Raw genomic sequence first — 6,000 nt, 5'->3', positions numbered from 1 at the left:
AGAGGACGGCTTAAACAGGCGTCTGGATTTAAACATGGCGCCGTCCTTTCCCTTGCAGGAGCCTCAACGATGGCGGCAACCACTGGGAGCAGACATGTTTGTCCCACGTGACCCAGACCCAGGCCGGAGGCTGCCGGAGCGAGACGCAAGGTCGAGGCGGGGCTCCTTCCCCGCCCCCTTGACGTCGAGCTCCTCGTGACAGGTACTTCCGCTCGGGGCGGCGGCGGTGGCGGAAGTGGGAGCGGAGCCGGAGTCTTGGCCTTAAAGCCCAAGGCGGCGGCTGCATTGGTGCTGGAGTCTTGGGAGATCGCCGAAGAGTCTGCCGGGATTAGAACTTGGACTTGTCTGTCCCCGTCCTCCCTCGCACCTCCTTCTCGGCGGGAGCCCTTGTGACACGCCCGGCTCGGAGCCCCCAGCGGAGCGGCCGAGGTAAGCCGCGGGCCCAGCCGGGCCGGCTGCCTGGCCCCATCCCCCTCCTCAGCCCCTCAGTCGCCAAGGCCTCGCGTCATCCTCTTCTTGGGCAGGCTCTGGGTCCGGCCGGCGCTCGGCGCGGAGAGGCCGCGTCGCCCAGGCCTCGGGAGCAGGCCGGGCCTGGGCGAGGTCAGAGGTTGCCGGCTGTGACCTCTGGCCGGCTTGCCGACCCCTGGCCGGCGGTCAGGGACGCCTTGTTTACTGGTGTGGCGTCCAGACTGGAGGCCGGGGAAGGTTTCCTGCCCCGGTGGCCGCTGGGCGCTGGGAGCCCGGTGCGGCGGTGAGACGCGCTAGCCGGTGGCGTTCCTTGGGGCGGCGATCGAGAGGGTGTCGGGGCCGATCCCTGGCTGTTGTGTCGGGTGGAGGCCAGGTCATGGATGAAGTCGCCCAGGTCTGAGCCACTTTTCTGCCTCTTCAGTTGCACAGGCCCTGCCTCTCTAGTGCGAGAGGTCCCCTGAATAAAGGCAGTGAGTCAGGTCACATGCACGGGGCTCGCCTCAAACACTTGTATACATGTGACACGCCTCTGGCTCTGGGAGGCAGGGAACTTGTTATCATAAACACGTTACTGTAAACCCCGAGAGAAGTTGTCAAACTTACTGGGGGAAAGATGGTGGTTGGCTGTAGAGCTGTGTTTAAATTACAACCGCGCGTCAGCGGCCGACTTGCTGCATAATGGTTCCTCAAAGTGGGAAAATGGAGAATAATAATAGCAAACATTTGACTGCTTATAGCAAACATTTGATTACTTATAATATGCTGTGCAGCATGGCAAGACCGTTGCAGAGATTATCTTTAATTCTCAAAACAACCGTTATAAAATACCATTATTGTGCCCATTATAGATAGGGAAATCAGAGAACAGAGAGGTTGTCATATGTCTAAGGTCACACAGCTGGTAAGTTACAGAGCAGAGATTAAAGCGCAGGCAGGCAGACTCCAGAGCACCGTGGGTACGGTGGTTGTGATTTATCTCTTGCCACCTGAAGCTTGTGATTTATCTCTTGCCACCTGGTCTCTGCCTGTCTCCCTCTCTCTGTCTCCTTTCTTTTCTAGTGATGTCATTTGAAACTCTCCTTCGGTAAAATTAGTTCTACCCTAAAGCCATAAAATAATCTTGTTTTTAGCAAAGTACTTAATTGAGTTTAAAAATGTTTGTTACCTAAATCTTTTGTCAAACGAAATAGGCCTGGCTATCCTGCCATGTCAACCTTTCTTAAAACCTTAGTACATAATGTATAGCCAGTAGGTTCTTTCTTTTTGAAAATAACTGTATCTTCTCTTTGGATTCCAAAAGAATAGGCTTTTGTCTCTTGTGACTTAAGCAGCTTATTAGTTGTATGACTTCTCATCCATGGAATAATAGTCCGCTATTAATGTGTTTCTCTCTTCAGGGAGAGTTTGTTCAGATTTAAGTCTAAGAACTGGAAAGGGAGTTGTAAGTATTTCTTTTTTTGTTTTGTTTGTTTTGTATTGTAATTTTTATTTATTGACTTTTAGAGAGAGAGAGAAATTTGTTCCATTTATTTATGCTTTCATTGGTTGAGTTTTTGTATGTACCCTGACTAGGGATCCAACCTGCAACCTTGGGATATTGGAACAGTGCTCTAACCATCTGACTACCCAGCCAGGGTCAAGTTGTGAGTACATCTGAAGATACTATCCAAACTCAAGCTTAGTATTACAATTCTAATTTCTTTTTAAAATGTATTTTTATTGATTTCAGAGTGAAATGGAGAGAGAGAAGCATCAATGATGAGAGAGAATCATTGATTGGTTGCCTCCTGCATGCCCCACACTGGGAATTGAGCCACTACGGGGGATGTGCCCTGACTGGGAATGGAACTGGGTCTCCTGGTTCATAGATCAATGCTCAACCACTGAGCCACATTGGCTAGGCTCTTTTTAAACTTTGCTACCCAGCCTAATATATTTAAAGTGAGTAATAAGTATGGTAGCCATAAGTAATATGTTTAGAGGAGAGTATGGTAAGCACCTTTTCATTTAGTCACCAAATGTTTTGAGTATCTGCCATGTATCAGACATTGCTAGATATTGACTCAGGGAGACAGGCATTGTTCCCGTCCCCAAGGAATTAAAAAAATGGTAGTGATCATGGCCAAGCATTTTGTTGTGGAATGGCTGGGCTGTAGAGCTTGAAGCTTTTGGAAAGAGGAGTTGTTTCTTATCTCTGCAAGTAAATCCATAGTAATCCAGTGTTTGGCCAACTTGAAGGCTTTGATAATTTAACAGCATTTGTATGATTTGCTCTTAGAGTATGGAAGATTATGGTTTCTAATTGATCTTGTTTTTGAAGAGTAACCTTCAACAATAAGTTTTTTCTCCTTTTGCTCTGGTGGGAGAGAGTTCATGTCCTGCCATTTAACGCTGCAGATGCTAGCTGTTGCAGCGCCCTTTGAACAAAGACACATTTGGCATGCTGGATTTTTTCTTCAGCTGATGAGGAAAGTTCAATGTAGTGCCTACCAGCCATAGAACCAGCATCATCCTAGATAAAATGTATGCCACCCATTTCCCACAACACTTTGGCTCCCTCTTCATTAAAAGGGGATCTGAGTTTGCATTTATAAAACTGCAGAGTAAACAAACAAAGGTGGAATGTAGGAGAAGGTACTAAAAATGGTTTTTATAGTATATCCCTCCAGATAATTATTAGCAACCACTTGGGGCAACATTTTTATTTTTATTTAAGTTTGCAGCAACTGGATCTAAGCCCCCAAACTCCATAATTAACAAACCCCATAATTAAAAAGCATTACTTTATAATAAAAGTGTGTCTTTGAATTCAATTCCCAACACCAGGACCAAGTGATGCAAAAAGGTTTTGATTTTTGATTAGCTTTGAATACATCTCTAAAGACATCTGCACTAATAACATTTTCTGCCCTAACATTTGATTTGATATTAGCCTTTCTATGCAAAAATGTAGCAAACCCAGACCCCAGACAACACACAAGTGTGACAATTGTCTTATGCACTGTTCCTCTCTGAGATTTGACATATTTACCATTATTGCTGTAATAAATTATCTAATATTCTATTTATATAATTCAACACACATAGCTAAGAAAGATTTGACCGGATATTGAACTGGAAGTTACAGGTAAGGTCTTCCAGGGAAGTAAGGAGAGGAGTCCTCCCTGAGTAGTTCCCCTTGTACTGACACCATTCTCTAAAGGAGACTGAAGCTTTAAAAATAACTCCCTTCCACCCCATTTTGTACCTATTGACTTTCTGCTGACTCTTAACCTCCCCTGTAACATTGCCATGCGTTCCAGGCATCCATTCCTATGTGTTATTAAACACTTATCGGTTAATGCCATCTAATAAATCTCTATGTTTGTCTGCAGTTTATTGCAGCAACATTCTGTAATATGTCTATATTTTCAGTTATTTACTCTCACATTTTCTCCCCACATATGCATTATACACAGAAATAATAGTTTGCATTTATGTTTTTTTAAAAATATATATTTTATTGATTTTGTACAGAGAGGAAGGGAGAGAGAGAGAGAGTTAGAAACATCGATGAGAGAGAGTCATCGATTGGCTGCCTCTTGCACACTCCCTACTGGGGATATGCCCGCAACCAAGGTACATGCCCTTGACCGGAATCGAACCCGGGACCTTTCAGTCCCCAAGCCAACGCTCTATCCATTGAGCCAAACCGGTCTCGGCTGCATTTATGTTTTAAAACTTCTCAGTGGTGATTGTGGTAAAAGTGATGTGGTGGGTGAAATCAGAACAGGCTTTTAGCAGTGTTTCTGACTAGTTTCAATTTTAGTTCTTCAGTCTGATTTCAAAATCAAATTTAAGAATAGCTACTTGCAAAATGTCTTCTTGGGGAAGAAAGAGAGCTTGAATATCGGATCCAGTGGTGACATACAGTATTGACCTTGTTCATTTGCCTGAAGATGCAGTACTTAATGCAGGGACCTTAAGCCTTGCCTCTGGCTCCCTGTTTAGGTGATGTCATCACTGTCGTGGATATCAGTCTGATTGATTCTGTTGTCCATTTCCTGGTCGCCTAGGGCTGCTTTATGTCAGTACAGAACAAATCTGAGGAAGCAAGCATATTAAGGGAGGCCTCGGCACTGGACAGTGTTAGGAATTCTGTAACTTGCTTGATTCTCAAATGCACCTGTCAGATACAGTGAAGGAGCGTCTGGCTGGCTCTGTTTTCCCCTTCTCTTTCAAGTAGATGCCTTGCTTCTTACTACTACTTACCTGGAGTTATCTAGCTCAGTTCAGGAATCCTTTAACAATTACGTTGTGGTACATTTGAAATTAATGCAGAATAATATTGGATGTAAGCTTGAATTTGAAATTTTTTTTTTAATTTTTAAAAAATTGCATTGTAAGTAGTTATATCATTGGTCTCCAGTCTTTGTATGCAATTTTAATTAAAAAGTTTTATTTCCATATGACAAATCTTTTAGTTTGAATTATTTGAGACTACATGGCAAAGCTACTATGAATTAAAACAAAAAAACAAACAACTGTAGCAACATAGACTTTAATATGTGTCTATTGCATATGGTTTTTAATCAGTCTACCAACAGTTCTCTATGCACCTACAGATCTGGGAATCCCTGAAGTAACTGGGTCCTCTGAGTAGCCCACAGGTTAAGTGCCGCTCTTAAATCCTCTGATGGTTGTTAAAGAATATTAATGTTTTGTAGAAATCTTCCTACACAGTATTTATTTTTAAATGCTTTCTAATATTTGTGTAGTGCTTGCGATTTGGATAGGATTTCATTTAAAGCTCCCAACAACTGTGTAGGCTTAAAAGGGCGGCCATTTCTGTGTTTTCTGTCTCAGGTGGCCCAGCTACCCAGAATGCTAACCTATGTCTGTTGAAACATAGCTCCGTGTTCTTCCTGAAGCACCATCCTGCTTTTTCGATTACACATGGCTGCCATAAAGGCCTCAGCATTTGACTGCTTATAAAAAATGTATCTTGCCGAAATTTGCTTGCGGACTGAAAGGTCCCAGGTTCGATTCCGGTCAAGGGCATGTACATTTCTGGTAGGGGGAGTGCAGGAGGCAGCTGGTTGATGTTTCTCTCTCATCAATGTTTCTAGCTCTCTATCCCTCTCCCTCTCTGTAGAAAATCAATTTTATGTATATGTATATGTATATGTATATATATATGTATCTCTCTCCCATAATTTTAGTTAAATGGCATTCTCTTTTGCTGATTATTAAATCTGTCAGTTCTTATGGGAGAGGGGGAAGGAAGCTAAGAAAATACAGAAATAAAAAGAAGAAAAATTAAATTCATTACCTAGAGCAGGGGTGGGGAATGTCTGGCCCTGCCAAGACATTAGGAGTGAATTAATTAAATGTTTGACCAAATATAGAAGCTAATTTTTTCTGAGATAAATTGATAATTTTGTATGGACCGTGAGTGATGTTATAATGACCTTTGGCAGAAAAAAGGTTTTCCACCCCTGACCTAGAGAAAGACCAAGGTGTTAACTGGTTATTTTCTTCCTATGAATCGTC

At 43.2% G+C, this 6,000-nt stretch overlaps 1 protein-coding gene across 2 annotated transcripts in view; it reads left to right on the top strand.

The window, feature by feature from the left end:
- Positions 1–201: 201 nt before the first annotated feature.
- Positions 202–6,000, top strand: part of RAB7A (RAB7A, member RAS oncogene family) — a 37,096-nt gene continuing 31,297 nt past the window's right edge. For both annotated transcript variants that reach the window (XM_036419474.1, XM_036419475.2), the window contains exon 1: positions 202–429. The gene's annotated coding sequence lies outside the window, so the exon portion shown is untranslated. The remainder of the gene's footprint in view (positions 430–6,000) is intronic.

This window comes from Pipistrellus kuhlii, unplaced genomic scaffold (assembly GCF_014108245.1).
Source record: "Pipistrellus kuhlii isolate mPipKuh1 unplaced genomic scaffold, mPipKuh1.p scaffold_m20_p_6, whole genome shotgun sequence".
Lineage (NCBI taxonomy): Eukaryota > Metazoa > Chordata > Mammalia > Chiroptera > Vespertilionidae > Pipistrellus > Pipistrellus kuhlii.
Note: the sequence above shows the minus strand (reverse complement) of the source record. Positions and strands in the feature narration are given on the sequence as shown.